This window comes from Hyaena hyaena, unplaced genomic scaffold (genome assembly GCF_003009895.1).
Source record: "Hyaena hyaena isolate Hyena2069 unplaced genomic scaffold, ASM300989v1 scaffold_1128, whole genome shotgun sequence".
Classification (NCBI taxonomy): Eukaryota; Metazoa; Chordata; class Mammalia; order Carnivora; family Hyaenidae; genus Hyaena; species Hyaena hyaena.
The window spans coordinates 514,919-524,905 of NW_024081757.1; the positions used below are offsets into that span (position 1 = coordinate 514,919).

The 9,987-nt window shown below is 41.4% G+C and overlaps 1 protein-coding gene across 3 annotated transcripts in view; it reads right to left on the minus strand.

Moving 5' to 3' along the window:
• DAPK1 (death associated protein kinase 1) overlaps positions 1-972 on the minus strand; it is a 185,652-nt gene extending 184,680 nt beyond the window's left edge. The window contains exon 1 of one of the 3 annotated variants that reach the window (XM_039222397.1): positions 872-972. The gene's annotated coding sequence lies outside the window, so the exon portion shown is untranslated. The other 2 variants (XM_039222396.1, XM_039222395.1) reach the window with 2 other exon arrangements.
• Positions 973-9,987: the final 9,015 nt, after the last annotated feature.

The window sequence follows — 9,987 nt, forward strand, 5'->3', positions numbered from 1 at the left end:
TCCCGGTCTCCGCGCCCCGACACAAAGCGCCCGGCCCGGCCCGCGCCACCTGTTCCCATCCGGCCCGCGGGCCTGGGGGCGCCTCCTGGCTGCGATCCCACTGCTCCCCACAGTCCAGCTGCCCCTGCCTCGGCCTTCCCAGCTGCCCTGGGCGCTGCCCGGGCAAACCCCACCGCGCCGCAGCCGCGAAAGCAAAAGCAGGCGGCGGGGCCCGGGAGAAGCCGGGGAGCGCGCGCGGCCACTCACCCGGGCGCCCAGGAGCTGCCCGAGTCCTCCCGAAGCTGTCGGAGGCCGACCGTGGGCGCCGGAGACTAGCGGGGCGGCGGCGGGAGCGCAGGGAGGGGACGAGTGGCGGGGAGCGGGGGGGTGCGGATCCCGCGCGTCCACCCCGGCGTCTGCTCGGCCGGGCGCTCCCGCTCCCGCTCGGGAGCAGCTCTTCGGCTCCTCACCGCCTTCCCGGCGGAGGGCTGCCCGCGGGCGGCCAATAGGGACCCCGCGAGCGGACTGGCTGCACGGCCCACCCACCTCCAAGCTGCCGGGCCCGGCCGGCGCTGCGGGTTCTGCGCGGCGCTGGCTGCTCCTCCCCGCTCTGCGCTCCCGCTCGCTGGCGCGCTCTACCGCGCACACCCCCGCACACACCCACTCACCCACACCCACCAGGAGCCCGGGGAGCGCAGCTGCGCGCGCCGTGGGTGCTCCACCTGTGCACGTCGCTCGGCTGCCCCCCACGGCCACAGCGCTCCAGAGAAATTCGATTCCTTCGTCCAGCAAATGTGAACTGAGCGCCTGGCGTGTGCCAGGCACAGTGCTGGGCACCAGGAACTCGGAGACCAAAATAGATTTTTAAAAACCCTGCCCTCATGAAACTTACATTCTGGTGGAGAAGATAGGGGAAAAAAACCCGTAAGCAAATAAGATCACTTTGGAAGAAATCGGCTCAACGCAGATAGTAACGCAGGAGAACAGGATGGAGAAGATCTGGGAGGGAATGGGTCGCATTCGTTGCAGTCCCTCTCTGAAATAGGTGGGTCTAGCTGAGATCTGAATGATAAGAAGGTTTGCAACCACAGAAGAAAGGGTCGACGAATCAGAGGCCCCATGAAGCAACAGAAAGGAAGGGTTTATGCGTGCTCTTCAAGATGGTTTTGACTTTTGATGACTTAAAATGTGGCTACACCAGAATGAAGTGTTCAAGAAGTGTGAGGTGCACATCAGATTCCAAGACTTGGTATAGATACAAGAATGAAAAGAATCTCGTAAATATTTTTGTAATAACTACAAGTTTGGATGATAGTTTTTGGATATATTGAGTTAAATAAAATCTATTCTAAAAATCAATATCACTCTTTCCTTTCTTAAAATGCAGCTACTGTTTCTGAATACTGTGCTGGTCTACACAGAGACCCCCATACCTCCTGCAGACTCTTCATCCATTCTATTTCTTACTCTGTTCCCACCAACCCTTTGGGTCTGGGAAGCAAAAAGGATGGTTCCCCATAGGGACTTTCTGGATATCCCCAAACAGAGAAAAGATCCTACAGGGAAATCTGTCTTACTGCTTAGAATTACAGAAAATATGTGAGCCTTCTGAGATTTCAGATTTACATCACAGTTCAAATAACTCAGATTTCCTAAAATGAGAAGGTTAAACTCTTCTTTGGATCAAAAGAAATATCAACTGTAGAAAATTTGGCTTATTGCAGAAAGAGAGAGAGAGAGAGAAGGAAGGAAGGAAGGAAGGAAGGAAAAGAATATCCCTCAGACCTTATATCAGACCATCCTCTTAAAGAACATTTCTGTTCATGGCCCACAGGAAGGGCACGTATTCATGATGATGGAAATAAGGGAAGGTTCCAAATCAGGAGATGGTACCAACCTAAGTGGTGGGTTTGCAAATTAATACAAAAGGATCTTGAGAGGTGAGAAATACAGTCAAAAAATAACAACAGAAAAAAAAGTGATTCGTCTGGGGGGAGGGAATGCAAATGAATACATCTGTTGGGGGTGGGGAATTTTAAACACAGATGTTTGGGAGAAACTTGGAAAGCACTCATGGATGATTGCTTTCTGGGTAATATTTTTCCTGCAAAATAAATGTAAGTATGTTTTCCAAGGAAATTAGGATTATCTCTTGTGGAATAAATAGCAGGTCTTACCTACCACATTTGGTATGCTAATCATAAGAGATTTTCTGGGGGAATGAAAAGGGCATGGAGGTGGGAGTCACAAAAATGGATCTAATATTGGTGGAACCATTTAACAGCTGAATGACCTTGGATGTGTCTGTTACCCCCGAGATTCATGTCTGCGTTAACTTAGGCAAGCATTTTAGAGAAGGAAAATGTGGTAGTTAAAAAAAACAAAAACGGCCAAAATTTCAATCAAGAAGTGGAGTCTAATTTTTCTCCCCATGATTATGAGTTGGCCCTAATGTCTTGCTTCTGAAAAAAATGTGGCGGAAGTGACACAGCATAACGTCCTTCCAAGGCTAGGTCATAAGGCATTAAGAACTTCTGCTTCACCCTCTCTTTCTCCCATATCTCGCTCTGGCTCTCTTTTTTTCACTCTACTCTCATTCTCTCTACTCTCACTAGAAGCCTTCAGCTGCCATGGTTACCCTGGGGCTGCCATGTGGAGAGACCATGTGGAGAGACCACAGAAAGAAAGAAGCCCAAGGAAGCCAGCTGTTCCAGCCCCACCCCCACCCCCAGCTATTCCTGTTTTCACAACCCAGGTTCTGTGAGCAGAATCAATGACTATTTCTATTGTACGTCATTATTTTGGAGGTGGTTTGTTACACAGCAATAGACAATTTATCAGAGAGTTAGATAGAAAATAACATGTACCAGATGCCAGGCAGACTAAATCATTCTCTTAACTAAATCTTCAAATAACTCTGGACATGAGTTGTTTCCATTTTTCCCCCCTGCTTTATGCTTAACCTAGTGTCGATTTCATCACCTGCAAAATGGGGACAATAATAGACCCTTGAATATTCCTCAGGTTTGCTGGGGGAATATAGAGAGATATTGCATGAAATGGGGATTTGTACATTATAAAATACATCAGATTATTGTATATCATATATTCTATCATGTTCCATGCAAGAAGGGCTCTATGAGGCATCTTTCAAATGGAAGACAGAAATACAGTAATCCTCAAACTATGAGATGCAAACTGGAAAGGACTTCTATGAAAATAATTGATTATAAATATGGACAATGGATTATGATTATCATCGTGATAGCATTTAAAACAAATTCAAATATAATATTTAGAACATTATTTTATATCTGTATTAAAGCAAAATAACTGCTGCCATAAAGCCCATAACAAAACTTAAGAGTTTTAACAAATTAAAAGTTTATTTCTTGCTCTTAGCACAGAGATTAATAGGAGGTAAATAGAGAGCTTGGTCCCACATAATCATTCAAGGATCCAAGTTTCTGCCTTCTGATTGATCCATCGTCCCTCAGTGAGCTTCTTTGTTGGTCCTTTTCTTCTAAGAGAAAAGAGAAACCACAAAATCTTTTGTGACAACCCCGAAGGTTTATTTAGGGAGTCAGGTTTGCAGTCTAAGGCTTAACCATTTGGTGGCAAGATATTCTAAGAACTATCAGAGTGGACCATATTAGTTCAGCTCACCTTTGGATTAGTCTTTAACAACAAGCTTTTGGCTTTTATCAAGGGCTTTTTTTAATTCCAGGATAGTTAACATACATTGTTATGTTAGTTTTGGGTGTACAGGCACTTATATTTTTAAACAGCCCCATGAAAAATGTTTCTGCACCTGTGGCTTTTCTTGGAGGGATTGCCCATTATGCGGCTGAATGCCTCTTACGTAGGAAGTCAAGACTAAATCCAATCCCTCCCAATACTGAGCACTAAGATAATTCATCTCTCTTGAACAAAATGTTTCTTTTTTCTCAAACAATAAAAATCATAAAGTTCATTCTGTTTTCCATTTTCCCCAGATTCCAAAAGCATGTGGCAAGCTTGGAGAATGTAGTCCTCCAACTAATGTCCAAAGCACCATATTCTCTGAATCAATCAATAAGCATTTATTATATTGTATATATTAGATACTGAGGATGCAGAGATGAAAGAAACATTTTCTGTACTCAAGTAACTCAGTCTAATGCAGGAGCCTAATGAACAAAAAGACAGTTTTATTATAGCGTGATTGTGCTCAATGTAATCCATTCACTTCTCTAGAGCCAGTCTTGACACTTTTCCAACCTTACAGGTCGGCAGACTCGGCTGTGAGATTATTTTAACTCATTTCCTTGTCCTCTGCCTGCTGATTGGTTTGGCCATTGGGGAACCCTGACATGAAGTCAAGTAGAAGGGAGGAGAATGAAGCCAGGAGAGTTACTCTCCTGTTTTCCTTGCAAGAAAGGTTGCCTCAATCACTGTCAAACAAAGGTCACTGCTCCTCATCAGATAACCTCCTCTACATGATTTTCTCTGTCCGTACTGTTGAACCAGTCAGTCATCTTGTCTGTTTGGATTAGTTGGTGCCAGATCAACTGTTACTAACCTGGAGTTCCTACCCCACCCCTTCTGGTTCCTACCCCATCCCTATGGTTCCCCCACACTTTCTTGAAGCATCCTAATTACAGTGTGTCATCTGTTTCCTCAGGGATCCTGATTGCTAATGTAATGAGAGCAGAATCTCAAACCACTGTGAAAACACAAAGGGAGAGTACTCCATTCTGATAAAGGCCAAGAAAGGAGAATGATGAAAGGAGTGGGCTTGGGGCTTTAAGGAAGTTCCCTAGAGGAGCTGACATCCTGATAAAACATGGAAAAAGATTAAGAGTTGGCAGAATAAAATGGTAGGCAATGGGGTGATAGATTGGAGGATGCCAAGGGTGGGAGAGGAGGGCATCTAGGCAGAGGAAAACAGTGAGGGTAAACTCACAGAGCAATAGCACTCAGGCACTGAAATGGCAAAAAGGAAAAGCAGAGAAAGAAAGGGTCTTTCTCATCAAGCCCAGGACTTACATAAGAGTGGAGGTAAACCAACATAGATTTTGACAACCTTGTCCGTAAGAGGTTGTCCATTTTGTCATTAATTTGGCACACATTCAGAGACAGTGCATAGAGAACAAGAACAAGATGCTTTAGGGAGGTAGAAATCACAGGTCTTTGTATTTGAAGAGAAGGACCGAGTCAGGGTGATATCCAAACTTTTGGCTAAGTGATTAGGTAAATATTGCTGACTTGTAGGCTGAAATACAGGTGGACAACTTGTTTGGGGGAAAAGAAGATGAGGTCAGCCTTGCAGATATGAAATTTGAGGTGCCATGGGCATCTAGATGATGTCCAGATGAGATGGAGACCCATGGGATACACAAGGGTGATTCTAGTATGTATCAGAGGAACCAAGGCATGAAGTAGATGAGGCCACCTACAGACAGGATGCAGGACTAGAAAGAGCTTGAGGGACAGAACTGTTGGGAACAAAAGCTATTAACCCAAGCAAATACTGAGAAGCAAGTAGGCCTGGCCAGTAGCTGTAGATTGACGACAGACTGATGAGCAGATCTGGGTTTTACCTGTGGTGGCCAGAATGGGCAACACTGGTGGATGGTGAATTAAGACCTTGTGAATATTGACTGACTTACCTGCCTGTATATATATGCTTATCTATGCTTAATACATCTTGTGAATTTTATACATCCCATTTATTTTCTTTTCTATAGTAGAATTAAATATTTACAAACACAATAACAGATGCACATCACACACATTGTTTTGTGCTGTGAATTATTTGAAACACATTTCTGTGCCCTTTTCCCACTCTTGCTCCAGATTCACCTTTTTTATAGTGCATAAGTTTAAACATTGGGGCTTCACATTGCCTCCATGATCCCCTGAGCTGGAGTATGTGACCACAGGTTTAAGACCCTATGGCATAGATTTCGCCTCCTCCTCTACTCCTACGTTCCCCCCAACTCAGTTTCCTTTCAATTTTCACTTATTTTACCCTGAGGTATTGAATGCATCTCGGACTCTCATGAAATCCTTTATGAAGACAAGCGGAGTGTAAATAAACACTTGCAAATCACTGACCAGTATCTGAAAGGCCACAGGACATTATACACATCTGGGGTTACAAGTTTACTCTTGCCGTTAGCAGGATTTCTTTTGTGCCTAGCGCAAATTCTTCTAGGTTCTGACACTACCTGAAACACAGATTCATAATATTTGACAACACTTATAAAACTCATGGCCTAGAATAGCAGTCAGGTTCCTAACTAAAGGCTCACAGAGCTGCCTCTAAGCGGTGTACACTTGGCTCACTTGATCATTTATATGCAAATATGGAGGTCCTGTGGAATGTACCCTGCTCTCCCCACAGGAGTTTACCTACTAGTGGGCTTTTAGTGCAGTTAGCTACCAGATTCTACATTTCCCTATTAGAATGTGTGGCTATAATCGGGAAGAAGAGCAGAACATTCAAAGGAGTTTCTCTTTTGTCAAACAAATTTAAAGCAAGCCTAAAAAAAAAAAAACGGGGGGTCATCCAGACATAGTCAAAATTAATCAACCATTAGAACTGGATGTTCCAATCATGACTGCAGATAAACTATAGCCACACTGACTTAGTGAATGTAGTTATATTTATTTTCTATTGCTTCTGTTTTTTTTTCTCTGTCAGTGACTGATAAACCTTCTTAAGCCATCAGACTTAATGCTATTCTATTTCTTTTTCCTTATAGCAAAAAATGTAAAAAAATATTTTCAGTCAGTATCAAAATTCATCTTCTCAGAGGCAGATACGTATTAAATATTATAGAAGATTCAATATCAATGAAAGCCTCTAGGTTTCTTGGCATGGTTTCATGAGATACATGTTTCATTACTCAAGTCAGTGAAGTGATTTATAGCCTTATTCATAGCAGTTTGGTAGGATTTATAGAAACATCCCTTTTTTAAAAAGACAAACTTGTCATAAATCTTTCCAGAAGATTCTGTCAGTTTGAAAATTTGCAGATAGAGCAGTAATCTTTGACCCATTCAATGCTATATTCTTCCACTAAGAACTCTAAATTTACACACCTATAAAATTGGTGTTTTCTGCTTATATAGATTTAGTAAGTCTAAATTTAATCTTTGAAAAAACTATATAAGAATAATGGGTGTCATTTAATTTGCTGCAATTTTCTCTCAAATTTAAGAAATTTTGAGATGATGACAATTTCTGAGAAAATACCCTTCAAGAACACTACACTGGGTTTATAAGATCTTAGCAATCCAGAATTACTTCTAATAGTATAAAGCTCATCATTAATTTAATTATTTATTGTCTGATAAGGATAATGGTAAGATAGACCCAGGCAGTGATGATTCAGAAGAAGCCACATTTTCCATTTCTTTAGAAGTCTCTTAAAGAAAATCTACTTGGGCTTTTTTCCTAAAAGAAATCCCTGAATGTAGCTTTCCAACCACAATCAATAAAAATAGTCCCTAATCAAGGTTACCTCAAAAAAATACAATAGTTGAAAATGCACTTTCCACCTCTGCTGTACACCTCTACCCTACTTCCTCCCTTTAAACCTTCTTGAGGTTTAAAAAATATAGATTCCTCCATCCTTGATAGAGGGATTTTTGCATAAGTGATTACTTTCTCAAATATTAACTAGATTCTTACATATATTTAAAAAATACATTTTAATTGGCTTCAATATGTCTTAAGTGACTTTAGCATGTTTTTGATTAGGTACTTGATTACAAGTCACATTTATATAACCTTTTAAAATACTTGTAGGCTCCATGAGCCTACATAGAAATCCATGTTTTATGTCTTAAAATATTTCAAAAAACTCGTACTAAAAACATATGGTACTAGGCGCATGGTGGAGCTCAATGAACATTCTCTCCTGGATTGATGTAATGAATTAGTTACAATAGTGTTCTAATAGACAGACAGTGTTTGCTTTTAACCAAAATGCATCCCAGGGAACTAGAGCATCATGCAGCCAATGGCAGTATGGCATTTTTCCATGGGAAGAGTGGGATAATTAGGGGTTGTACTCCAGACCAAGGATCAGGCATGAAATAAATCATGGCAGTCAACACAACTAGGTCATAAAAGCCAAGGTATAACACTGAAAATACAAAACAGTAAAATTCTGCTCTAAGCCTAATAAAAATAGGTATAAATGCACTGTACACATCCACTACAGCACTCAATCTTTGTAGGTTATATGTGCATGTGTGCATCTACATGTGTACAATATCATACATACTGCAATGTTATGGTAAAATAGATTCTAGATAAAACTGCATGTGAGTAAAATAAGTATTACTTAAGCAGTTCATCATTAACAATTGTGTGGAGGAGACAGTAACAGTCTGGAAGGACTTTTGAGGGGCAATTAGCAAGGGCCAGATTTCCAATATCTGGCTGAGGAGGTTTGAGATAATTCCTCTTTCCCTCTTAGACAAGTTTCTTAAAGCAACAAGAGTCTTCGTAATTCTTCAGTGCTGCTTCAAAGAACGGAATGAGGTATTCAACACATGTTATTTGTTGATGAGGGTTATTGCACAGAGGAGTTTTTCTTTTAAGGATCTCAAATTTAACCAAAAATATCTCTCTTTACTGTTTTCTGCCTCCTCAATTAATTTACAAGTGCTTTTTATTATGATATATAAAAAAAGCTCCCAGAAAAGAATGCACAACAGCTTTTCCCAGTTCATTGGAAAACTTCGAACTTACAGTAGTTGTATGTATTCTCAGAGTTGCCAAGCAAGGCATATACCAAAATCCATCCAACCTGAGGTATTCCCCCATTCTCTAACAGAAGTCATGCAGTGAAGGTCAAAGAGCATTGGAACCTGGCAGCATAAGGAACCCCCAAACCCTATATCTGTGAGATACTAGAAACACTAATAACATATAAAAAACATCATTTAAGTGCACATCTACACCCCAAAGAAAGTAAGGAAGATAGAACCGAAGGAAAAAAATAAGAAAATATATGTGGATCTTGACAGCACTGGGAATGGGTGTCAGCTTCAGGAATATAAGGCATTGGATTTTTTTTCTTAAATAGTTTATTACCAAGTTGGTTTCCATATAACACCCAGTGCTCATCCCAACAAGTGTCCTCCCCCATGCCTATCACCCCTCTTCCCCTCTCCCCAAACTCCATCAGCCCTCAGTTTGTTCTCAGCATTCAAGAGTCTCTCGTCCTCCCTCTCCCCAACTATTTTCAGGAATATAAGGCATTGGATTTTTTTCCCCAACTTCTCCCCCATGGTCCTCCTCCTAGGAGGACTTAAGTTCCTCCTAATCCACCTATATGTGCAAACATATGGTATCTGTCCTTCTCAAGGCATTGGATTTTTAATACCCAAGTGAGATAGGAGCTGAGACTTTTGGCAATTCTGAATCAAACACTCTCCAAGAGATCAAATCTTCAATAAGAGCTGGACTGGATAAAAATCCACCATTTACATGGGCCAATGACAAAGACTGATCTACCATAAAGTATATGAGAATTTGTAACTTCAGGCCTCTTTCTCAAATGGAATTGAGTTTAAAATTTATACTTCATGTTGGTATAGAATCACCTATAGCAAGAAAGTGGCCCTGGACCTTCTCTGGAGAGACTTCTCCCATGCCATAGAGAATACGAAATCCCACTGAAGATGAGCTCATAATTGAAAACTGTAATGCATCATAATGACAAATCATCAGACTTCATAAATAACAAAGATAGCTTCCTTCCCAAGAACTTCAGATAACAGAACAATTGGATAGAGACTGTAAAACAAGAATATTTAAAATGGTTAAAGACAGTTACAAAGAAATCAAACTTAAAAATGATCAAGGATGGGGTGGCTGGCTGGCTCAGTCGGTAAAACATGTGATTCTTGATCTCAGGGTTGTGAGTTCAAGCCCTGTGTTGGACATAGAGTTTACTTTTAAAAAAATGATCAAAGACACAAATTGAGAAGCATTGGTAGGTGACA